At 36.4% G+C, this 24780-nt stretch overlaps 1 protein-coding gene across 9 annotated transcripts in view; it reads right to left on the bottom strand.

Moving 5' to 3' along the window:
• The window catches only part of B3GALT1 (beta-1,3-galactosyltransferase 1), a 233758-nt gene that overhangs the window by 110721 nt on the left and 98257 nt on the right, over positions 1-24780 (bottom strand). Inside the window, exon 3 of one of the 9 annotated variants that reach the window (XM_051624293.1) lies at positions 10911-10958. The exons of the other annotated variants lie outside the window; for them this stretch is intronic. The gene's annotated coding sequence lies outside the window, so the exon portion shown is untranslated. The remainder of the gene's footprint in view (positions 1-10910; positions 10959-24780) is intronic. 9 annotated transcript variants of the gene reach the window in all.

Genomic DNA, 24780 nt, shown 5'->3' with positions numbered 1-24780 from the left:
TGTAAATATAGAATTTATTCTCGTGTTATTTTGTTCCAATGGTATTTCCATTTGGAAATGTCAGATATTTCAGGAAAGATTTTATTCCCAGAAGATCTTGAATTGCAGCCCTACTATGCAAATTTTAGCCTTGCAAAGCTTGAATGGAATTTACCCAATTCTAAACCTAAAACACTTTGTGAAATGCCTCTATTAAAATTTGGCCTCAGATTTAGGAAAAAAAACCCTGAAGCTAATCTAAGCTAATATAATAAAGAGTATTATGTTTGTCTGTTTGTATACAACAATAAATTTGACTATAAATGTCCATTTCTTTTGCAATGACTGCTTTGGATTCTAAATAGGGCAGCTGGGCGGTGTCTGAGATTAAGTGGTTGCTTCTTTTGGTAGCAGAAACAGCAGCAGACTTATGACCTCTTTGTTAAATAGTTGTTCATTGCAAAGTTCATGCCATCCTTACTAAACTGAAGCACTACTGTGTTTTGATTAAGTAAGGACTGAGGTCCAATCCTGCAGCCCACAATTGTTTGAGGTTTTTTTTTTTTTGGTGCTGAAGTCAGCAGAATTTATCATCACAGGCCAGGGACTCAGAACTGGCTGCTTGTGTTTGTTGAGCTCTGTAATTCCATGCCAGCTTGACTTCTAATTATGTTCCCTGACGTGTCACTAAGTTTTTATCTATTTTGTACTGCAGTAACAAAGGCCGAGTATATTTTAAAGAGAGGCTTATCATAATATTTTACAGTCTCATTAAAACTTTGGGCCAGTGTAGCCTACAATTTCATCTTTAAAAATGCATTTCCATTTTCTCTATATTGCCTACGCATTCTGAATTTAGAGGGGACTTTACTTCATAAAGCGTCTGCTTTGTTTACAGTCATTATACAGTTATTTTGTCATTATTGCCTGAGTTTTTTACTTGCTATGTAATTTAGCTTGTGGCTTGCTTTGTTCAACCAAAACATGAATTCTCTGCCGTAGTACTTTCATTGAAAGAAAAAAAGGATGCACTTGAACATAAGAAGACAGACAGGTAAAAATAACTCCTTGTCGTTTAGGAAAATGCATTTTATTCTTTCTCTCAGCTGAACAGTTCCCATTAGAAGTATTCTTGACTTGTCTGTTTTCCAGTAAGTTCTCTCATGCATCCAATCTCAAACATCATTCTGCTGCTTTGTGAAATTGAATGAAAGACTTTCGAAAGTCAAAATAATTTAGAGTTGTAAACAACACTCATCCTTCTATCAAGTACTAAGTAATAAGCCATTACTGTTTCACAATCCTGGAAATAAAAATAAGCAGTGCTTGTGTGTGACAAAAATGAGAGTTCTTAAGTCTTCATTTTAAATAATTTAGAAAAGTAATTAAAACAATTTGGAGATGTTTTGAACAGTTAGTGTTTGCTGCCTATTTTGTACATCTCAAGTGTATAAAAATAAATATATTTTGCTGTTTCTGTAGTACTGAAAATGAAATTCGAAAGTTGTTTACACAAGTAGCAGTTCATTCCTAACATATTAAAGGTGGAAACACAGTATTTCTATCTGTAATTAATCAAGAGGGTTCATTAACTACAAAGCATTTCAGCAGTGACTTATCCCATATGAATAGGAATTTATAACTACACTAGAGCATATTTATCTATTATCCTCATACAAGCTTTGTGCTCATTTTACAGAAAAACAAAGTAAACAAGTAATGGTGCTATAATTCACTATACAGAAGACTAACCTGATTGATTCTTTACTTCAACCTTCACAAAACTTAGGTTCTTTCTACAAAGATCATAGGTTGTGGCACCTCGAATGCCATTTGCTTATGGGTGATCATAACCATTACAATACACTCACAATTTTGGGTCAGAACGTGAGAAACTGATGCCAGCTGAACATTATTCTGTATCTACCTCTCAATCAGTCCCTTCAGATGCTCTTCAGTCTTTGAATCCTTCCCCATTGACTTCCTTTCTAGAATTCAAGTACATATGAAGTAAATTCTTGCATCACTCAGAGCAGTTAAGTGTGTACAAACATGAAAGATGTATTCAGAAACAAAGTTTCTGGACTCTGATACTGTTTTGGTGTAGTTTGGGAGCAGAAACTAGCTCATGCTTCTTCTGAACTTCAGAAGCAGTTCTGGTTTTGTTGTATCTTTTTCTGTAGTTTGTAGAAAAGATTGGTTTTGAGAGGACTTCCATTCAGGAAACATTTTCTGCTTAGGATATTGGACCTCTTCTTCAGCTATGTCTGTGCATGAGGAGGCTTTGCTATTATTCATTTTGTAGACTTACACTTCTTTCTTTCACTGAAGGCTTATCTGCTTATTGCTGATTCCTGTCTGAGCAACCTACAATGACACCCTAAGGCTAAGGTACTCAGTATCTTTTCAGAATAATTCGTTGTATATTTATTGTGATGACCAGAGGATAAAGCGATTCCTATTGCCCAATAATTTAGTTAATACTAATACTCTCTTCATACCAATTCTGTTTTCATGTCTCTACTCCTTGAGCTATCTGCATCAATTTAATTTTTGTATGACAAAGCACTATGCACATCTATGCAGGCCTATAAATAAAAAGCAATACGCTGACATCTTTCACCTGTATCAAATGTATTTCATACCCATTTTTCAGGAATATTTCCTATTAAACTTCTGTCTCTCAGTATTTATCACCTGTCTGTATTTCCCATGTCCTTTTCCCCCTTTTCTAGTAGCTAACAGAGTTTTCATCTGCAGATGAAGCATGGTCGCTGTGTCTGCATCAGTGCTGATGGGTTCACACGGGCATTGCAGACACTTTTTCTGCTGTAGTATATATAAAATAAAATGTCTACAGCTATGTACATTTGCTTTCACACATACAAAGCATTACTTTTTTCAGGCAATTTATCTACATGTAAGGAGCAAGTTGTGGATCTCATTAAAACCCATCTCTGAAATTAAGGCTGAAAACCAGAAAGCAACTGTGGGCTGAAATCACTGGCAACTCAAAGTTCTCAATGATCTAATTGGGCCACTTACTACCTACTATCTGTAGCAGTATCTAGTGTATTTTAAATGTTCATATTATACTTGTGCATTGAAATTGTCCTGTTTATAAAATCTAGCTGGACATTTGTGTTGTATTTTTTTAATAGCCAAGTACAGACAGCCACCTGGACCTAAGTGGTCTACAAGACTGGTCTCTTAGCCTGGCCAAGAGCTGCAGAGGCGTCTCTCATGGGAGCGAATTGCATTAATTGCTGTTGGACACTAAGCAAGTTACTTTTATTTTACCATCCCTCATCATTTTTTTTGTGGCTTGTGCATTAGCCCTGCTCTTTAGCCTCCGGCTTCCTGCTCTTACTCCTAGTCTCCCACTTGCACTACTTTCCCATTCTGGGTTGCTGTTGTAAAAGTAGTCTGTCATTCTGTCATGCTCCCTGTTAATGCTGCTTATTCATGAAGTGTTTTTTTTATATATATATATATAATTTCAGGTTTTGGGGCTTTAAGAACATAATCTTTAAGCCCTGTAACCTCTAGAAATGCAGTTTTGATTTACAATCAAAAGAGATTAGGATTTTCTTGTAAACACTTTTGATTGAAGGATCTGAAACTTCAAAATATTGTGAGATTTTTAACATAATCAAAATTTATGGTGACAATAGTCTGTTACACCAAACAAACTACAAGATTTATAAATCCAAATAAAGAGTTATGGAGAAGTCTGGGAAATTAATAGATGCCTTGGGTGTCAGCGGAATAGTAGATGCATTTCAATTTGAATTTTATTCACATTTAGCAAGATATACAAATAAAGCTGGGTTTCTGGGTTGTTTTAAAATGTAAATGTGTCAACATTAAAAATAGGTGGTGTTATAGGAGAGGATGCAGAAAAAGCCAACAAGCAAATCCCCAACAGAGTGGTAAATCAGCATGCCCTTAAGTGGTAACGATCAGATCTTCAGGGGTGCTGGATCACTTCCTGTGTATTCATCTTTTAAATTTCCTTTTTGCAGAATATTAGGCAAATTCCTATGGAATTTTGTCTCACAGCAACATCACCGATGTATGTAGTAGTTATGAACTGTTTAAAGAACCAATTAAATCATGTAGGGCTGTTAACTGAACTGCAGTGCTCGCTCATTTTAAAACAACAAAATAGTCAATGGATGACCAATTTAAAACACAGAATTCTGGGTCAGAACAGGGAACAGGGCTGAACAAGGAAATGGCAGAGAACAGCTCAGTCAAGTCTTGTATTCACTTCTAATGCAAGGGAGTGAAGAAGTTAGCTTTTGACTATTTTTAAGTCCATAAACTGAACTAATTGTCCACCTTAGCTTAATCTCAGAATCGTAGGATGGTTAAGGTTGGAAGGGACCTTAAAGGGTATCAGGTTCCAACTTCCCTGCTATGAGCAGGGACACCTCACACTAGACCAGGCTGCACAAAGCCTCAATCTCCCCATCTTATGCCCCCAAAGATCCCTTCACATTGTTCCATGTGTGCAGCAGTAACCTTAGTCCCATTAGAAAACTGAAATTTGTCTTAAACATAAAATTTCAGTATATGGCTTTCCCTACTCATGTGCATTTGTCACTTACCTTTTTACACTTGATTTTGAAACTATACCAGGTTTAGCAGCTGGTGCTTTTAAAACTAGGAAGTGCTGGTCAACACATGGACACTTGCCACTGTGATTCTTTCTCTGCATGATGATTGCCTGTAATACATTTTAATAAGTTTGAAAATATGGCATCCTTCCCTACCAAACTGTTCCTTCCCATTTGGCAACCTGTACATCTGTTTCACGGCACCAGAATTTACAGAACCTATTGTTTCTCTGCAAATTACTTCCCAATGATCATGCACAAGAGCAGAATTCAGCCTTCAGTTTTTATCCAACCTTTTAAAGAAATCAGTCTTATGCAATCATGTTGTCTGTCTCTTTTTAACCTTTAAATGCATGCTTAACAAATATTTAACCATAATTTTTGGCTGGTAAATTAAGCCAAATATAAAAGAATGATAGATTTCCTAAAGTACCCACACACACTTTATGAAAATCATCAACATGACTAAAATTACTTTTCCTGCGAAGAAAATTAAAACAATTCAGTGTCTATACTATCTGTTTCCTAGAGGATACCTGGTAAGTTTTAATATACATACTGAACACTGTAGTGGCACAGATGGGGAGGGTCTCTTGGGGCAGTGGGATAGCTAAGGATGTTGCTTTTGAAGATACTTCTGTGATATTCCTGTAGGGTGCAGGAGCACTGCATATAATTTTACCATATGTCTGGGAATGTTGGCCTTTCTTCTTAGTTATTTTCACTAAAATGTGGTTCAAGTTATTATTTCACTTATCATACTATCTTAAAGGCAGGAAAACTAGCTTAAAGTACAATTAGAAGAAATGTAGGCTTTGCTATGCCAGTGTTTGGAGAAATGGGAGAGATCTTTGAAATGTGGAAAAATATATGTATGTTAACTTGAAGATAACAATAACTCAACTGCAATATTACTTTTTAATTTAATCACTGCCCCTGTTGAATCCATGACATTCTTCAAGTTTACAAATGCAGGCGATTGCACTGATATTATCACAAAGCCTGGCAACTTAAGAATATAATGTATAGCAGTATTTAGTGTAGAGCATTAGTATGGATGCAGCACTCAGGTTTAGCCTTACAAATATATACATGTGGGGGTTTTGATTCTTTATTGTTATCTGTGGTATTACAGTCTCATGGGCACCACCACACAAGGCAGCAATCTCTAGGACTGAATGGTAAGATCAGAATCTAAACTAAAAGAAACACAAAACACCACTGGAGAAAGAAGATAAAACCTTAGTTAAGGGCCTGCTTTTGCTTTAATACTTCAATAATGATCTTATTTTTTTTTTTAATGTGATCTGTCATTTATTGTAGGCTTGTTTTGTGTAACAGCATGCTGTGTTGCTGATTGTTATTCATATTTGGTTCTTCACTTCCTATTTTTTGGAAGCTGTTTGAATGCCAAATACTAGCAATCTGTCAGATAATAGATAGGAATCTGAGAATGTAATTAAATGTAGCTACAGTAAATGCACTTTAATACTAGTACTAATTAAATGGCACCAACTTTGAGATCATAATCTGCATGATTATAACAACTCAATTCCCAAAGAGATCCTATCCAAATAAGATTTGTTACATTCCTAATTCTTGTCTGGCATTAAAATAGCTAAGAAACACTCCTTTCAGAGATTAGTTCTGTCTTAAAGTTCATACAACATAAACCAAAGCCTTTTGAAAGATTTGATTTTTCAGCATTGGAATGCTATTCCAAATTATTGTATTAGTTTGCTGAGTGTTTCATTATTTTCATGAGTGCATGAGTTTGCTAATAAGTGCATGTTAGATGTGACACAGGAAGCTATATTTAAACTTGCCAGAACTTCTTGTTATAAGAGTTAGTTTGCATTTAGTTGCTAGGAGCTTAGCCAAACTTCTGAAGTATTTGGGCTAAAATACAGATTTGCGTTATGATACAGCTTTCAATTTTGTGAGAGCATGCTATTCTTTGACTCAATCACTGCCTGCTTCATTCAGGTCACAAGATGGGTAGTACTAATTTAATGGGCAGTCTTCCAATACGTCATTTAAAAATGTGCTTCATTCAGTTTGTGGCCCCCTTGCCTGCTGCAACATTAAAATCTTTCTCTGGATACGACACTATTGATTTCTTCATACTAGTAGTGGGCTCTGTTGAAACTACAATATGCAGTTCACAAACATTCTTATCTCAATTTTATAATACTCATGTGAAAGGAATGGCTATTATCTCTGTTTTACAGCATGTTGCTACGGCACACAAAATATTGTCAAAGCACAAACCAGATTGGGTGACTAATGCGGAATTGTATCATTGTTTTTGTTGGAGAAGACCTTTAAAATCATCAAGTCCAACTGTTACCCTAACACACTGCCAAGTCCACCACTAAACCATGTCCCTAAGCTCCACATCTACACATCTGTGAAATACCTCCCAGGGACTGTGACTTGACTACTTCTCTGGGCAGCCTGTTCCAGTGCCTGACAACCCTTTCAGTAAAGAAAATGTTCCTGATATCCAATCTAAACCTCTCCTGGCACAGCTTGAGGCCATTTCCTCTTGTTCTATTTCTTTTTACTTGGATCATTATGATAATTACCTTATTTATCAAATTATGTAGTTCTTAATATTTGACCAGAGCTGGAGTTTCTAAAACTAGCAAGTAAATTCACTTCACTTGTAGCTATGAATTCTTCAAACTTCTCCAAACCTAGTCCTTTGTGTGTCACACTGAGTGCTCAGAATACACCGCAACTGCTTGTGAAACTTCTGACTGAAACAACTTCAGTAAGAAGAAAATTCAGTTCACCACTCTCTCTTTAGTATAAGATTTGGGCCTCCTTTCAATTTATGTAACAAAGGAAAGTGGGTTTATAAACATCAAGGTCATTCTCTACACAGCTGGCTTTCATCCTCTGAGCATCATCTCTCCCGTGGCAAGATTTTCTTCTTATATTAAAAAAACAGTGATGTTTATTATATTGCTGATAAGTAGGAGTTAGCAATATATATGTTAAATTATGTTTCATTTTCTTTCTTATGCCAATAAAATAAGTTGTCTTATTTAAGTAATATTTAAATCTCTCTCACCATCATTGTTCTTAAACTTAGCTTAAAACATTGTCATTTTTACTCCTGTCACTTGCAAAATGCACATGCTTGGTATCTTCATAATGCAGCACATGGCATTGTTTATATTAAAATTATACCAGTATCTCAGGTCCACAGTGCGATACACTGGATTGACCTAATGACACATTTCAGAATTCTTCTCTGGTGATATTTTCAACTCATCATTACTGAAAAAGTGGTTTGATCGTAGAAGCTAGTAATTCCTGAGTAAATTGACTTTGTGCCCTTCTATTAAGACCAGATTTTCAAACAGGCATCTTCTTTAATGTCTTTATCTTAGTTGTTTTCAGAGATAACTACTTACAGAGACAGCTGGGAAACCGTGAATACTTGTGTTTTGAGAAAATAAATTAGTACAAGAAGCCCTCTTTTGAAAATTTGGAAATGCAGAGCCAAGAGCTTCTCTTAGAAGGTGATAAAATGCGCATTCCTGCCCTGGGGCTAAACGTGAGGAGGACACGGTGGCCTTGGTGCCCTCCTGATACTTTTTCTGTTTAAAATACATCTTAATTACAGGTATTTCTACTATTTGAAATCAGTCTTGTGCTCCAAATGCTGTTTCATTCTAAAGCACTCTTCCCATTACTCTATTCCCATTTAGAAAAACAAAAGTGGCACCAGCACAAAGATCAAAGCACACTATAAGAGAATGTAAGTAGCAATTCTCCGAGTAAAATGTGAGACCTTTCTTTGAAAGAAAGATATGGTTGAGTTGTCTTAGTACCTACTAGTGGGAATGGATCAAAATACTTAAAAATTGTTTTGGCATAGTGTCATTTTCTACAATTGTTTCCCCAAAGAGTAATATTCTAAATTATTGCATTAGAATCCAGTGGAACTATTAGTTCTAGGAATCACTGAATGGTGAATCAAATAGTTGATAGCATTAATAGTGTTAGTGCCTCCGAGTTCAGATTAAATTAATAAGCAGTGACAGACGAATCAGTGTAAAATTCAGCCCTCTGCAGAAAGGCCTTTGTGAGTTTGTGTGTCACTTAAATCTTATTTCAGTTCTAATGTTAATGCTACTGTGTTGCTGGGTAGCTGTGTGAAGTTGGGCAAACATTTTACCTGTCACATTTGTAAAGGTGCTCTGCAACACTAGTGCTTTTCAACAATGCCAGGTCTCTGAGATTTATTACGTATCTCACAATAGTTGGTGTATTTCTTAAAATCCTGGGTCCTAAATCAGAGTCTTAAAAAATTGTTGAGTCTTAATGGCTACTGAAAGAAGTCTGAAAACATAAGCAAATATATGCCAAGGCTCAAAAGTCTGAAATTAAATAAAACCAGAAGATTAAGCAAAAAGACTCTAAGTTCTTGAGGAATCTGTCCAAACACTTGGAGGTCAGTTATGTGAAATTTCTGGGGCTAGTGATGTGTGCACTTTCATTTTGTGTGTGTCCCTTTTACTCCTTCCCAATACAACTCCAGCAGTTTTAGAGTTGCCCTGCAATGATGCAGCACTTAGATGATTGTCATATTACTTTAAGCAGTGGTTGGAATACTTAGAAAAACTGGGTACAACAACTGTGCAAATGAAAAGTAATTTACTTTTGATGCTACGACGTTCCTTATATGAATGAATAATGGGAATCTTCATGTTTGGTCTTTTGAGTAACAGCTCAGTAACTTAAGATTGTGCCATCTTTTATCAGTAGACTTAGTTGGTTCTGAAGAAAAAATATCTCCCAATATTTGCACAGATTTTAAAATTTAATTGTTTCATGGTGTTGGCTTTTTATGAACATTCTAGCACATAAACTTTACGGAACATACAGTGTTCACAGAATACAATTAAAGTTCATGCTGGAGGAGAGGGTATTTGGAGAACACATACTGATTATGAGAACAGTGTTCAGGCAAACACTGGGCGAAATCTAATATATGGCTTAGGTAATTAGTTTCACAGACTAAATTTTGAATAATAAACATTCACAAAGGAAGTGAGCTACAAAGGAGGAACTGTTTTCAGGAATTACTCAGCAAATAGTTGCCATAAATAATAAATATGAATAAATTGTGATCTACTCATAGGCATTTCATTGGTGAGTAAAAATAAAAAGGCAAAATTCTCAACTAAATTATGAATGGCAAGTAAATTATTAGTAATTTCCACAAAATTACAATTTAGAGATCACGTGATGAATTTGGAATTACTCAGAGGATGTATGGGATTTCTTCTAACGGGTTTTGCATATTTTTTTTTATATGACAGGTTCTGGGTTTAAAACACAGATACTGCTCACGGGAGTAATAAACCCTAGTAAATGATAAATCCTATGCACCATGTTGCTCTACTAAAGACAAACATATGTAAAGGCATTTATCTAATGTCAGTGAATGAGCATGTTTGCCTTCATGCATATGAAAGTGCTGACTGACTCTGCTGGACTATTTATTTATCTGAAGGCAGGCACAGCACCAAGAGTTTGCTGGCTCCCAGGTTAGACCATAGATAGGTAGTTGGGTCAGGCTGCCTAGTCACAGCTATTGAGTGAGAAGAGCATGGCCTGTGTACTTATTTTTTCAAGTACCACATAATACTTTCTAGTAATACTAGCATGTGTAGCTGCATGATTCAGTGCGCTTTAACAATATGAGCACACAGCTCACATTTTCACAAAGTCACAGGATGGTTGAGGTTGGAAGGGATCTCTGGAGAAGGTGAAAAGTTTGAAAAGTGAAGGGGTTTTTCTGGTGAAAACCTTCCTGCTTAAGCAGGGCCACCTAGTACCAGTTGGATAGAGATTCTACTTCAGATGCAGTTGGGCTTTCGTGCCAGAGAGGTAAATGTTGTGGCTGTCTTAACACACTAACCATGCTAGGTTGTTACATCTCGCTTAAATGCTAGAGAGTAAATATGGTAATATTTATTGGTTGAAGACCATTGCAGAGAAATCAGAACTTTCATGCTTAAAGAAAATTGCTCTAGGTTCTGAGCTCTTACTTAATGATCTGTAAATGCAGTGACTACACATCTGTGTTGTAATGATTTCTCATTGTTTATAAAATTTCTGTAAGAAATCATTCTGGGAATTAGGAGGATACATGTAAGTATTTATTACACAAAACCATAATTTTAAGTGGAACAGTAAAAGAATTCCATTACTTGAGTGACACAGTGAATGCAAGCTCAGTGAGTTATAAATCCCATCTACCTGTTTGTAATTTTTCCAGTATCTTACCTAGCATCCTGATCAGGGTACCAGATCCTAGATAAGTCTTCAAAAGCACTGCACATATATAACAAAAAATCTGTTATTCCATGGAAGTGTTTATCAGAAATTATTTCTAAAATGTCTTCCTGGAATAATACATCCAGGAATTGGAGCTTTATAAAATGAATAAATAGTAAAATATCATTCATTTGGAAGCTTACAGAATATTAAGTTTGTGTAAGAATCTATAAATGTCTGTGCTCATCAACAACTGGCAGATTTTAGGGGTTTTATCACAGTTTAATACCCAATAAATGCAGTTCTGAGAGGATATTCCTTTCCACATATCATAAGAACATACGCTGTTTTTAGAAATTACTATATTACTTTCCTACCCTAGTTCATATACTCTTGAGAATAAAATATAAGCGTTATTAACCGTATGTCTATATAATACATTCAGAAAGAGTGATAAATGATGGTTTACTACATGTCCTTGAGAAATAGTTCTTTCTCAACTTCCAGAAGCATTTATTCCATGTCAGTCCACAAAAGGCTTTTATTTAAGTTTCTTTTCTTATGCTTTTTGGTTTTATATCTTCCAGTTTTTAAGATACAAATACTTTCAATTCCTAGGTGAATGTGTTTCATGTCTAATATGTTGGGTTTCATATTTCTGCACTGTTTAAGAAGGAAACAGCAGTATCCCTTGAGATCTTATTGTACCTTCTTCCTGCTGTTATGCCATTCAGCATTAGGTTAGGGCTGGTCAGATTTGGTGTTTAATAGGAAGGATGCATGTTGTTATAAGCAAACTAGAATTCTATCCCTGAAAAACTGTTTAATTATTTTTCATCTATCACAGTGGGCTGCAATCAAAATTCCTTTCTTCTAATGGCAAAGCTTTTGCATAAAATCATAATACATGTAATAAGCTCTTTGCTCTTAAATATGTGTGGCCAGGAGAAGAAGGGGGAAAAAAATGTGTTTAATGTGTTTTTAACTAATCCTGGGGCCACTTCAGTGTTAGTGAGCAGGAGAAACAATCACCTCTTTTGACTGCAAAACAGAATGCGATAAAAGATTTGCAGCTCTGGGTAACAGAAACCCACATTTGGAGTACCTGGCAAGTTTTCAGTTCTTACCTGCTAATTCCCAGATGCTGATCTTTCTGTTGTTGAACCATAATGTTTCTACACTGAACAGAAAGAAGGTGATTGAACTTTGCACCTTTTTTGTTTTAGTCACCAAACAAGTGTTAAGTGTAAAGTTAGATACTCATCTGTTGGTGATTTGTCAGAAGGTATGGAGATAACATCTTAAATTTTTGGCACTGATTTTGGCAGTTAGAGAACTGTTTTGGTTCCTTTTTTTGAAACAGTCGTCCTTGCTTCTGAGTAAATTGAACAGCTTAACCCACCTTTGTGGATAACAGTAAGCATCATTTTAGACCAGGACTACAGCAGTTTCCAATACAGAAGATCAAAATGCCAGATTATATTGAATAAAGTTATAGAATACTATATAATCTCTTCATTCTGGATATTGGTAATTAGCTATGTTTCCATCAGTATATCTCTGTACATATGGCCCAGATACTTAACTTACAGCTACTTCCCCAGTGAAATGGTGATGCCCCTCCCAGTGTTACCACTGACAGTTAGCCATTGTACCCAGTGGAACTGTAAGAATTTATGACAGTTTTAATTTTGGAAGCGTTTCCAGGGGCATCTCTCAAATCTAGCCTGATAGACAATGCAAGAAATCTGATTTAATTCTTTAATTTTGGAAATATTGGACTTCGGGCATTTTTAATTGCAATATTGTGAAAATTAAGTTATCCTGGTTTATGCTTAATAAACTGTGTGAAGGGATGGTAAATGCAAGACCTGCATGTTTCAAACTGTGCTAGTTTTATATTTTAGCCTTCAGCAAGTTGCCAGCTAAGTGGATGAATGTGCTGACAAACACCAGGCAGACTTCATTTTGAGAGGCTGGTTCTTCTGACTTCTGCTGGAGCTCTGCTTCTGAATTCTGCTCTAATTTTATTGAAATCTTTCAGTTCTCTATATATAATGGTTTCATTTTGAAATACTGGCTAATTCCTATGGAAAAAAAATATAAATTGTGGTGCTCTTTCTCTTTGCTTTCTTTGATGCACTTTTATGGGCCCAATGTTTGTGGCATTCTGGAACCCTGCATCTAACTTCCTCTGCTGTATGCAAGAGTAAGTATACAGGTGGTACTTGTTTCCATCAGTGCACTCCTGACAAGACTATTTTTAAAAATAAAATAATTGTCAGAAGTGGGTTTGACTATTTCCAGGTTTAGAGTTTTTGCCTGAAAAGTATGAATCATCCAGCAGCCAAGGTGTCTATTGGATGTATAGGACATGGGGATACAGCTGAAATGTTTTCAAGGTTCCATTAAAAGCAAAATGCTATCACTTGACTTCATAGACTATGATATTTAATGTTATTGGTATGTTCTTACATATTTAATCTGATAATTTAGTAACTTATCTAAAGGAAGTCCTTGCAAACCTTTTTTGTTCCAATATAATCACTTTCCGATCTAGCTCTTCATGTTCATGAATGCATTAGATTCCTGCTGTTGAGACTATGAGAACAGCCAGAGAAGGGATTGTTTCAATATCTAGCCTTTAATTCTGAACCCTCTATACAAGATCAGACAGGAAGATGAGGGTTTAGTTATCATCTGCAAATAGTTTTGCAGTTCAGACATGATCTCAAAAGGTTAGTGTTGTAAGATCTCACTGTCAAATCTCTCTGCTTTAATTTAAGGCATTTCCACTGGGAATGCAGCAGCCAGCTTTTCTCTTTTGATATTTACTTTATTTTCTCTGTGATTTAAACCTGCTAACATGTCATTTTCCTCACCTCTTTAGAAAATTCAGTGATGGCTTTTTCCCTTCCACTAAAACTTTTTGTTTGTAGGATTATTTTCCCATTTATAAGTTGGCATATTTCTAGTAAATTCTTGGAAGATTCATTGCTGCTTTACTAATTAAAATCTCCACGTTTAAGTGCAGTATGGACTTGTCACAGTTCTGTGCTGAAAGAATAATTGACGATGAAATGAAATTCACTGTCAACTCCTAGATTTCTTTGTTAATACGTATCTTGAGAGTGTTACATAGATGTGAGGCATTACAGTTGCAATAAATAATACCATAGCAGCAAAATAACTTCAGATTATGTTGAGCTCTTTTGTATAGGAAGACCAGCCTACAATGTTATCCTTCCAGCTTGCTGTAAGAGAGATTGTGAGCTATTTTAAGATTCCTACAAAACTGTTAAATTAACAACGTTGTTGACCAAAAGGTGTATTTTGAATACTGTATTTTCTTGAACACAGCTACATGCACTGGTTATGGTTTAAAGTGGATTTTCTTATCGCCTCCAGGGTTACTGAAGATCTTACTTTGCTTAAGTTGTCTAATTTACATCTCTCCATTTTGCTGTTTCAAATTGCATTAAAAAATTCCAGTTGTTAAGGAAGTGCTGACAAAAGCATAGGTAAGCAAACAGCAGATTTTTAAATTATTTTTCCTTCTGGACTTGAGTGATTTTTAAGACTTGATGTTGATTGTACACTGGTTGTTACTGAGAAGGAAAAGAGTTAGTATTGCCATGGCTAGTAGAACTTAATATAAGTCCTAGGTTTGTTTTGTTTCTACTTTTATGCTTTTCTGCTGGCTGCATGTGATAATTTCAGATCTGATTTCCTTTAAGTATCAGTCTGTTTCCTCTCCCATTGTGATTATGTTTGATACATGGGATTTGGACAGATCTGTATTATGGCTTTCTCAGACTTTAGGACTGGATGTTTTCTCTCTGAAATGGCATAACAAACTTGGGTCCTCTACACTCAGGGAGGGGGGCAAGTAGAAAAAATGTTCTGGACATGCAAAAGTGTCCAAGAGATCACTTGGGCTGTGAAGAAACTTTGCTGACCAAAATGTACTGTCAGCAGTGCTTCAACTAGTCTGTCGTTACATAACTGTTGATAACATTTCACTGTTAGGCAATGCAAGTACCTTTTTTATTATGAACGTGATAGTCCCTGTTCTACCTTAGCGAGACAGGATTTAGTTGGATGCAGCCCATTCCCCTCCTCTCACAAAGATTCCAAGGCTGTGGAGATAAGCCATTCTTCTTTGCCTTTTCTGGAGGGATGGACCATGCTTTAGGGCCTTGCCTTATTTATTATTGGTTAAATAATTAAAACTGCCTGTACAAAAATACTTTGTTGTTGCAAACTGCTACATGCCATAGTAATGGATTTACAAAGAAATTTTTTGAAACATGTAGTAATAATTTAAAAAATACAAATGTGCATTAAAAAAAAGGTAGTGAAGTGAAAGGGTTGTACAGTCAAAGGTCAGAATAATTGTGGTGCTGTGAGTACTTCTCAAAAGGTTAACTCATCCATTTTAACTTCAGTGGCATTTTGGTGGCCTTTTAGAGAAGCAAGCAGGTCTGTAGTGGTGCAACATTAAAATACACTTGACTTGGATTTTAGAATACATTGAAAGGAGATTATGGCCACACTGGTACAACTGTAATGCTTCTGGTCTCTGAGGCAGCTTCAATTACTTTGCATCTGTCTGCAACAGCACTGTGCTATGTAAACACACCTGCTCTCCACGGAGCATTTAGCATTCAGTCTCATTTGGTACTTGTGTGCTCTGTACCTACTAGTTTAAGGTAGTAACCAGCTGTGACACGTCTGTTTCATATCTTGTTAGGGGTCATGGGTTATCATAATGGAACATAATTTCACTTCACTGTGAAGGTTAGTCTGTGATAGAAATAGTAGTGTCATTGCCCTTCCTCAAATGCCAGTTACGAACATTTTCCATGTCATTCTAGTACAAGCCACTTTTTACCTTAGTGGTCTCAGCTACCTCACATTGGTACTTTTCCATTTGAGAATTTTTTGGGTTTTTTTTCACAGGGATAGGGGAAAGGTTGATTCTGTGACAAAGTGATTCTTGTCATCCTTTGAAGGGAGGAATGGAAATGCTAATATTTACTGTAGGTGAAGATGTGCCTAAGTCTCAGTCTACTAGTGCAAAATGAAGGGTTTTGTGTTTGCCAGAAAATACCTGGATAATATAGCATGCTTGGGCAATTGCTTTGTTGAAAGATCATCTGTAAAGAAACTCAAGAAACCAAGAATAAGTGGAGTTATTTACCTGATAAACTTAAGAATTCGGTGTATTTGAAATGAAGAGGACAAATGGCTACTCAATTTTTTGTTGTGAGCTAAAAAAAACACAAAGTGAAATATCTGAAAACTAAAGGTATGTGAAAAAATTATTTTTCACAGCTGTAAGTGAAGGTCTAAAGGAGAGAACAGGTTTGTTTAGATTAAATGCTTTTATTCCCAACAAAATAGAAAATAAAACTTTTGATACAAGACTGGTATTTTATAGAAATTGTGGATGTGACAGACTGCATTTTAAAAATTATTGCAATGAGATTTTGGAAGGGAGGGAGCAGGATAGTTCACTTCAATCCCTCTTCTAGCATTTTACTTTATTTGAAATACTTGCACAGTCACAGAGGGCAGGAGACAGCAGAGGATGACTGTCAGATGCAGGAACCAGAATATGGAGTGGGCATGAAATTACTACTTCAAAGTGAAACTAATATTAACAGACAAAAAATGAGAGGCACTGTTTTAAAGTAGGCAGTATGGTGGCTAATGTGGTGTCTGGGAGGGAAAGAGGTGAGGTCAAATTAAAGTAGTGGAGACAACAAAACATTTATTTCCAATACTTTGGCTGACACCTAACTAATGAGTTGCCCAGTTCAAAAACATATGGGTGTTTATTCTTAGGTGGGTAGGGGGAGCGGGGTGGAGAAGTGGGAAGGAAGGTTGGTAATAATGAAGCTGACATATCAGTAGTTCTATTTTCCTTGAAAAAACAATGAGATTATTTTTAGGCTGCAATTCAGATGATGTTAGAAAGACTAGAATTAAGTTTCTAGTTTTGTCTAATACTTCTTACTCAGATTTACTGAGGATCACTAAATGTGCAACATGTCAGTGTTTTTCAAAGTTTATCTGTATAGATTCTTTTGAAATTTTCCTCTTCACCTTGATATGATTTTTTCACTTATCAACGACTCCACCAGATATATGCCTTTCCTTCCTGAATGTAAATGCTCTTCCCCCATATTAATGTTGTGTTTCAGCCTCAGCTTCCTGATTACATCTGTTTGTTTGAAGAACACTACCATTCAATCTTATTAAACTGTAGATCAGTGAAGTTAGATGGTGTTTTGAATGTTTTTCATCTTTTCAGAAATCCTTTCTAGTTGGCCTAACGACATATATTTTGCTACTTATTAATTACATTCATGGAACTGACACTACAGCTATCCTTGAGAAAGTGCTTTGTGTTAAAATATCATCTCCTTTCAGACACTCAAAATCTTTCTGTCTGTAAAATGTGACTCTGAATTTTTACATTTTCTGTCTTTAAGCTCACAAGCAGGGTTCTTTACATTTTTGGGTGGCTTAAGGCTTCTTAACTCCATCTTCTCCACTCAGCACAGAAAAAGCGAAAATCCACTTATCATTCCATTCACTATATACCCTTCTAGGTATTTTAATTGGTTTTCAGATAAAAGAAAACAGTTTTTACAGAAGAACAAGGATTTTGGTTTCTTTAATGAGTCTGAATAAATGTATTTTAGAGTGAAAGCTGGAAAATTCAGCATGGCACCCAGAGAAGTAAATTAGGCCAATTATTCAACAGATAGACAGCCGTAAGTGACAGAATGGGTTTTCTGTGACCACGAGGCTCTGTTAAATTGAATGTTTGGAATGGAACTTCCTATAAAGGTGAATATTACATGTGAATATACCTGCTGCAGGCTGGTTTAGAATGAGTTGCAAAAAGTCATACATCTTTAACTTAATGCAGGATTCCAGGAAATGAGCAATGGAGATGATCTATAGAGGCAAATTATTTCTTCATCTCCCAACTCCTATCTGTCCAGTTAGAAAAGCCAAAATATTACTATATTTCTTCATCTCTTAACTGTCCAGTTAGAAAAGCCAAAGTATGACTACAGTTGCATCCTGAAAATGCTCTGAGATATTCTATGGGGCCAGCCTGCTCAGTCTTTTCTCTTGAGGACCTTGAGTGCAAAGGAATTCTAAGGTAGCCATTTTTAGTCAGTACAAGGTCTTACACTGCTGGAGCATGTAAAGGAGGCCAAGATGTCATTTATTACTGACTTATGATCTACAAAAGAGCTTCTATAGGTGTATTGCTGCATTTCTGCAAAGTCTTATTGTTTTAGTTCTGGTCAAACTCTATCATGATCTTCCAGCTGACGAAGCTGTTGGATTTTTAGGTCTTGGGTTTGTTAATTCTGTCTTTGTCAAGACAAAAAATGAATCCTTTTCTAAGGTACAGAACTGCTCCATGATTACCATCTTCATACTGAAGTAGTTCCTCTGCATCTTGTCTCCCTTCTTCCCAGATACAGTTAATCAGTCCCATACAACTTAAAGTTCACTGGTCCTTCCATTCCTCTACCCATTAAGCACAAGAATCTCTTGTTAAAATGAAGAGTCCTTGTGCTTCATTTGCACAAATGATCTGCAGGATGTTAACTGGACAATGTGGGCATTTAGGAGCTCAGCAGAGTGAATCCCTCTGGGCTGAAGGATGTACCTGCCTGTTGAGAGACTCTCATCACATGAAGGTTTGACTGCTGGGAGGGATATGATTCACCCTCAGAAGTGGTGGCAATTTTTGAGGTTAATTGTATTTAGTTGAATCTGACTCTGCATTTTCAGATAAACTGTGTAATGTGTTTATTTGAATTTGTTATCAAACTTCTAATCCTTGGTTTTAAGAAGCCAAAGAAATTGCATGAGAAAGTCCTGCATTGTAATTACTGCTGACATTTAAAGATGGTAAGAAAATTCAAATTCTGATTCAAAGATAAAGGTTTTCTTTTCAACAGAAAGTTGGCCATAATGTATACATATAAGTTTAACTCCTGGCAGAAACAGAATAGCTTGAAGATGTTATTACTAGTGTGGTTTTAGACATAACAGAGAGCTTATGGGAAACATGAAGACATGATACTAAAATTCGTCTTAAGAATGTAAGAAAATAAAATTAGACAAAGGACAGAGTTGTTTGGGGTTTTTTTCAAGTATCTTGACTTTGAAAGAAGGGAATGTACTGAGCTTTAATATCCATATGCATATGTATAAGCATTCGTGCAGTCATACATATGAATTAATTCTGCCTTTCCCAGTAAATACATTTTAATGAACTGCTACCATAGAAGCTAGGGGTAAAATTCCCATCAATATTAATGGCCATGGAATCAGACCTTAGCTGTACTTTGTCATGAATATTTTCCAACTTTGGGCATTAGGATCAAGGATGTATGTTTATAGTGAATTATTTCTGCATTGTCGTAGCCTCAGAACTCAGTTTAGCATGAGCTTGAATTATTTGGTAATTATTATCACTGTTGCTCCATTTGATGCTTTAAGCAACGTGTTTTTGAAGGGTAAAGTCAGTGTGACTCCAAACATTTGCAGCTACCTGCCTGTTTCACACAAACAGGCCCTCCTGCATGTAACAAATAACTGTTTACTTGCACAGCTGAAGGCTATTGAAAAGGAATCACTTGCACCTTCTTTCCTACATGAAATCAAAACACTTAATGTTTATGGAAGCAGTAAGCCTCTGGCAAGTTCCTCTGCTGTAGGAAGGGAGACTAACTTAAGAGTAAAGGGCTATGGGCAGTTGTAGTGCAATACTTCCAGGTATCTATTTTACTCTGTGGGAAATACAGCTACTTAAAGGAACTACCAATTAAAGGCTGAAAATATGTACCCTTTCTGCAATTCCAGTTGATGTAAACTAGTCTAGCCAGTTTAAGTCCAGTTTAAGTTCCTATTTGTCACATCACCTTTACACAGAGAAGCCTCATATTATGCTCATCATTTAGAATAATTGAGTGGGGTCAAAGTGGGTTTGTTTTCTGTAAGCACTTGAAAACACTTAGTGTACCTTATGTTCCAGTGTTCCTGTGTGATGAATAAAGCCCTATTTTATTTGTTTGTTTGTTGTAAAGAAAAGAGATAACTTGAAAATTTTTAGATATAAAATTGTAAAATTTTGCAGAGGAACTTGAGCAGGGGACTAGTATTTGCAGGAACTGTTTTTCTTGTAGAATACTATCTCCTAACCTTCCCAGTAGATGCATGTTGTCTCAATACAGGCAAAAAAAATATTTATGCATGTTACCATGGCATCCTGACTACTTGAAAGTGTTTGTAGTGGTTGTGTTTTACCTGTGACAATCCAGGAAGGCAAGGTTGTAGGGAGAGGGAGTGCATTTTGCTAACACTAGCTGATATGGCTGGGCAAAATAGATGTTTTTTTCGGGAATATAAAGTTTTCTAAGTTGGTTGATAATTTTTTTTCTAGCTTTGTCAGCTGGCCCAATAAAATACATTCTCCCTGCCTACCCACTTTGCCTCGCTTATAACAGTTCTGTCAGTCACAACTCAATGTTTGATAAGGGGAAGTCCCAGCAGTGTACATTAATTTATAGCAAAGGGTAGTTTTCATTCTCTGAGCATGCCTTACATCATGTTATTAGGTTGATAATAATAGGGATGTATCACACCGTGCATGCCAAAACTATGAGGTTGTTGGGTTTTTTTTAGTTTTTAAGGCACCTACCTCAAAGGTACCATTCTTTAGCTCCAGCACAAATTCCAGTAAATTTTACATTTGCAGGTCATTGCATGATAGAGATTGAATTTCTTTTTTACCCACAGATAATCATAATGTCCTTCAAAAACTGATGGTTATATATCAATGAAGTTTTATTACTGTCAAAGAAGTTTTATTACTATTTTGATAGTTGAAACAATCAACAATGTGCTTATGCACTCTTTCTAATTAATCTGTTACATTATTTTTCATACAGGAAAGGAAAAATGACAGGTTTTATTTTCCAGTTTTGCAAATGGTTCTAGAATCATGGTGTAAATAGCGTGTATGATTACAGATGAAGAATAAATTTTGAAAAGAAAGCAGAATTTAACAAAATGTTGCATCTGGAGAGTTCTGTTACGGTTCTGGAATAGAGTTAATGGCCTGGTTTTGGACATCTAGAAGCCAAAATAGAAATTATAGCTATAATTGCAAAACATGAGAACTGTAGAGAAATTTCCCAGGGGCTTGTATAGAGCTAGAATCAAATCTTGAATCCTTGTTTTAGTTGACTACTTGCTCAATAAGCATTCAAAAACCAAAATATTTTTCTGCCTTTGTTCAAAGACCATAGCAACAGCCCACAAACTGAAGCCCTTTGACATGAGCCCTGATATTTCTCAAAAAAAGGAAGCAGAGACTAAAATACTATGCCAAGGCTCCAAACTATTTCCACTTCTTTTTTGCATCTCATACCTTTTTGGGATGGAGGTTCTGTTGCATCTCTACATTCATGAACAAGAAGCAACTAATCCTTATGCGCTCTTCTCATATGCAACAGGAGAAAGACTGGTGATGTAAAGAAGTGTCTACATGATTTTTTTGTTATCTCCAACTTCTAGTGTAATTACTGAAGTAGCAATTGTGGATAGGAAAAAAAACACAAAACCACCCAACTGGTCTTCATTAGAAGTTGATGCAGTTCTAAACACAGTTTTCTAATGTACACATATGGTTGGAGAATGATGGAGAAATGCAGCCAAAAACTTGAGGCCCTTCAGCAATGGAGGAAAATAGGCTATTACCTCGGAATGGCAAAGGTCAGTTTGGCAACACTGGCAGCGCAGGGCTTAGTCAGTGAGGAGAGAGGGGAAGGCTTAGAAGGGAAACAGATTTGGCAATCTGCTTGGAGAGGTCAGTGTGTGTTAGGAACAGTGAAAAGGGGCTGATCAATATGGCTTCCGTTTCTCTGTACAGACTGCAGCCTGTCCTGTTCTTGAGAACCTCTCCTTCCTTGCGTCAGGCAAGCTGGATCTCACCTTGCAGCAGTTAGCATGAGTCTGGCTTAATTGCTATAGCTGTTAGTACAAGCCCATGATCTTTAGTCAACTTTCTGCCGTTGCAGAAGAAGACAAAATGCCATGATGAAATCCATTCCTATGGACTCCATTCTCAGTGCTCAGGCTGCCCCTGTGGGGTGCAGGGATGAACGGACCATAGAGCATGCTGAGAAGGTTCCAGGAAGCAGGGCTTTCTGCATCTGCCACCAGTCCCAAGAGGAAAGGGAGGCAGGGACAGTAGTAGCGTGCCACCACCCCAGGTAACTCTGGCTCCTCGCTGCTTGAAGGACATGAAGACCAGAATATCAGCAAAGGAGAGCTGTGCAAGTAGGGAGCAAGTGTTCAAACCCACCACCAATTCACCCAGCACTCCAAAGGCAACAAGCTTCCAAGTGAGTAGTTGACCTCTCTATGCCAACAGCTAGCTCTGTCCCTGTTGCTTTTTCACACTGGGAGAGTTTGTAAATCTGTTAATCTTGTCACTTAAAATGCTCACAATTGTTAGCTATGTATTTGGTGTCTAAAGAAATCAGAGCTGTGCCAAAGAAACTGTGCTCACTCACATTTAGCTTCACTACTCTATGTGCAGTAAAATATGACTCTTCCTACAAACATTAACAATTCTAAGAAATGGAAATTAAGAGAAAAATGAACTCGGGCTTTGGAGTATTTATCTTCTTTCTCTCTTGTCCTTAGAACTGGCACAATTAGGAGGCAGATTTTAGTTTAATTGTTTTGTTTCTCCCCTCTTGCTTTGTTAGTGAGTTTTGCTGGTTGTGATTTCCTAGGATTTTATCTACCCCTACCACAAATGTAAATGCTTTGTCTTCTGTGTTAGGCATGAATGCTTTATGGGGATGTTATGTGAAAAGGTGCGTGAAATATGATATTGGCATAAAGTCCTTGCCAAGGATGTCTTCACTGAAAACATGTTTTTGGAGGATTTTCACCAGTGCTTATTCCTGCAAAGCCATTAAAAAAAAAAACAACAAACAACAACAAAACCAAAACAACAAAACAAAACAAACACCACAAAAAACCCACACAAAAACAAGCTAACAAACAAAAAACCCAACAACAAACTTTTTTAACTTGGTACTAAAAAATAACTATGATTTGTCAAGGAAGGAGGAAGATCATGGCTCAAGACTTCACTTATTTATCCATCCTGCACACCAGTTTGTGGCATGCCCCAAACTTGGAGCAGCTGGGTCAACTTTTGCCAATATACCTGAAGGCACACTGTTCTTTCCACCCACAAATCCATAAAAGCATGTGATTTTCACAGTATGGAGGAGTTAAAATTTAGTTGCTTTTTTCTTAACCCTTGAAAAGATTAAGCTTTTTGTTTAGCTTTTTCTTACCTAATCTTCCTATATCTTTTATTGTAGCATCACACAAAAACTGCAAAATAGCTATTGCCAGGCAGAATGGAGCCGTAGAATAAAAAAAGCAGTTCTACCATGAGCATGAACCTGAATTAGTTTTCCCAGTCTTAATCAGGCAGGAAGTAATCCTTTAGTCCTTGTGACTTTCACAGAGGTTTTACCTGCGGCAAACAGCCTGCTCTTCAACGCTTGGATTTGAAATATCTCTCCTACCTAAACAGGAGACCAGATGTGCTGTGTTACCATAAAATTCTATTTCATAATGGAGTAAAATAAATTATTGTGGAGTAAGGGCGCTAACTCTTTTGAAACCCAAGCTACTTAATGAACTGTGTGGCTCCACAGTTATCTGGAAATATGAAAATTTCGTCTTACATACACGCAACTTAATATACTTGCAACTTGTAGAGGCAAAAGTTAATTGCAATGTTTTGAGCATTGTTTTATGCCACCACACAGTGAGACTTGCAGCAAAAAACTTCAAGGCATTTATAGAGCCAGCTGATGCATTTATGTATCATTGCTTGGTGCTGCATGGAGATTCTAGCTGGAACCCGAAGCCCGTTGCATATCAGACAGCCTAGTTAATTCCTCTTTCTGTAGTTAAAGGCATCAGGTAATTCTAAGATGAACAACTATATATATGTTTTGCTACATCTTGTTTAATTTACATGGGCAGTTAGACGTACCAGCGTGTGAGAAAGACACCTCGTTTAGTTTCTTCAGAGAGGGAATGCTGTTGCATAAATTGTCAGCAGTTGAGGCAGTCATGGGTGAAATGGCCTTTCTTATTAAATGTCACAAGATTTAATGTCACAATATAATTGAGATGGAAGGATAATTGAGCTAAGCTCAACATGTCTTGTTCTGCTAACAGAATCTACAGGAGTGTTAAAATAAGTTTTATAAAGGCTCTAGTCACTTGAAAATTGTTGGCTTATAGAAAGTAACCTTATTTTATTGCAGAGATCATGGACAACAATTTTGGATTTCCTTCACATAGAATTTAACTTGTAAGCAAAGTATTCAGCAGAAGGGAGCATAATAAGGAGTGCACGAAACACACGATTATTTTTTTTTTTTAAACCAGCAAAAACCTATGGATATAGTGCTCAAACACCTGTACACAGGTACTTACTGAGAACAGGTTTCGATTTTAAGTCCCAGAGTTTAGCCCACATTTGAGAATTTTCTCTCAGTAATTTGACTAGATTTAATGTAACAAATAATTTATTGATATAATGATTTCATGTAGAGTTAGTTAAATACAGCTAACCAAGTCACTGAAGAAGGCCTTTCTGTCTTAGTATGAGAGCAGTGTAGAACATTAAATACACAGTTGTATCTTAAAATTTTAGATTTTTCCATTAACTTTCAAGCAAATACAATAGCAGTAGAGAAGCCTTTTGCAGACATCATTATATTGCTGATGG

The sequence above is a fragment of the Apus apus genome, chromosome 6 (assembly GCF_020740795.1).
Source record: "Apus apus isolate bApuApu2 chromosome 6, bApuApu2.pri.cur, whole genome shotgun sequence".
NCBI lineage: Eukaryota > Metazoa > Chordata > Aves > Apodiformes > Apodidae > Apus > Apus apus.
This window is presented reverse-complemented; position numbering and strand designations above follow the sequence as displayed.